General features: G+C 39.9%; 1 protein-coding gene across 3 annotated transcripts in view; it reads left to right on the top strand.

Annotated features, from left to right (window-relative positions):
* The window catches only part of ADAR (adenosine deaminase, RNA specific), a 62,728-nt gene that overhangs the window by 37,704 nt on the left and 22,791 nt on the right, over nt 1–2,233 (top strand). The gene's annotated exons all lie outside the window — the stretch shown is intronic.

Consider the following 2,233-nt stretch of genomic DNA (forward strand, 5'->3'; position numbering starts at 1 on the left):
CCACCTTAGGTGTACGTGGCTGGCGCCTTAGCTGGTTGAGCTATAGGCGCCGAGCCAATTTTTTAAAATTTTAATCTTTAAAGGACTATATACAATGTCAGACAGTTAAGTTCACAAACTCATCCTAGAAAAAGTGCTATGTACCTCATTACTAAATATCATTACAGTCACCTTTGAAGTACTCACCTTGGCTATTTGGTGACCACAGCAATATTCAGCAATGAGAAATGTGCACTTTTTATAGGATGAGTTCTTGAACTTAATTGTCTGACCTGTATGATGACAACTCTGATGCCCATTCAAGAAAGAGTTCTGGATTTGCTTTGAAGGGTAGACTTGTGTTGGGGTTGGTGCATAGCATCCCAAGGGTAATACCTCTAAGGTGACCATAGTATTCAGCAATGGGGTACATAGCACTTTTTCTAGGATGAGTTCTCAAACTTAATTGTCTGACCTTGTATGTACATAGAAAAATCATTCAAAGTGATTAAGAAAGTATACACTGAAAAGTGTCATTTCTATCCCAGACATCTAGTTTCCTTTCTCAGACCCATCACTTAATGATGGGGACACAACATTCTGAGAAATGAGTCATTAGGTAATTTCATCCTTGCCCACATCACAGAGTATGTCCCAGAAACTTATTCAGCACAGCTGGCTGAACACCTTGCCTGCGTGATGCAGCCTGGTGCCCCTAGGTCTACGCACTGCACAGTGCGTTGCTTCCTGAATATTGTGGGCAATTGTAACACAAAGGTAAATGTTTGTGTGTCTAAACTTACCTAAACATAGAAAAGGTACAATAAAAATACGGTATAAAAGATAAAAAGCAGTATACCTGAATAGGGCACTTATTCAGGGGCTTGCAGGACTGGAATTTGCTTTAGGTGAGTCGGTGAGTGGTGAGTGACTGAAGGCAGAGGACATCACTGTGCCCCACTGCAGACTTCATATGCACTGTACGCTTGGGCTGCTCTAAGACTATGAACTTAACTGCTCTAAGACTATGAAAAATGTCTTTAATAGTAAAGTAACCTTAGCTTGCTGCAACCGTTTTAGTTTATAAACTTTTAAATTTTTCTAACTTTCTGACTCTTGTAGTAGTACTTAGTTTAAAACAAACACATTGTACAGCTATACAGAATATTTTCTTTATAATCATATTCTATAAACTTTTCTCTATTTTTAAGTTTTTTAATTTTTTTACTTTTTTAGCCTTTTTGTTAAAAACCAAGACACAAACACACATTAGCCTAGGCCTACCCAGGGTCAGGATCATCACCATCACTTTTTCTACCCTCTTGGCTTGTCTCCTTGGAAGATCTTCAGGGCGGTGACACTCACAGAGCTGGGTCCCTGTGATTACAGGGCCTTCTGAAACCGCTCCTAAAGAACTTGCCTGAGGCAGTTTTGCAGTTAACTTTGTTTTCTTTTCTAGAAGTAAGGGAACACTCTAAGATAATGACATGCTGGGCCAGGTGGCTCATGCCTATAATCCCAGCACTCTGGGAGACTAAGGCAGGAGAATTGCTTGAGCCCAGGAATGGGAGGCGAGCCTGGACAACAAAGTGAGACCCCATCCTATTTTAAAAATAGTAGTAATAAGTATTTTTTAAATAATAACAGTATAGTATTATAAATACATAAACTGGCAACATAGTCATTGATACCATCATCAGGTGTCATGCACTTTGTGACTGGCAGCCCAGCAGGTCTGTTTAGACCAGTGTCACTACACATGGGTGTCACATGAGGTGACAGCAGTGATATCACTGGGTGAAAGGAATTTTTCAACTCCATTATAATTTTAGGGGACCACCATCCTGTGTGTGATCCATCATTGACCAAAACATTATGCTACGTGACTATACCATTTTTAGTCCTTCTAGAAATTTCTGTGTATAATAAGCACATTTTCCTTTTCCTAAACAAAACAAGTATATCTTTTCACCTTGACTCTTTACCAGTGTGTCTTAGAGACCATTACAAATCAAGCCTGTATAGATCTACCAGACTCTGCATGATATTTCACTGGGTAGATTTTATAATTTTTAAATTATTTATTAAATAAGAGATATAAAAGGCCTTTTCTAAAATAGGATACCCATGTACTACCACCCAGTTTAAGAAATAGAGTGTTGCGGCTCGGCGCCTGTGGCTCAAGCGGCTAAGGCACCAGCCACATACACCTAAGGTGGCAGGTTCGAATCCCCAGCCCGGGCCTGCCAAACAA

This window comes from Otolemur garnettii, unplaced genomic scaffold, assembly GCF_000181295.1.
Source record: "Otolemur garnettii isolate 467f Iridium unplaced genomic scaffold, OtoGar3 scaffold00091, whole genome shotgun sequence".
NCBI lineage: Eukaryota > Metazoa > Chordata > Mammalia > Primates > Galagidae > Otolemur > Otolemur garnettii.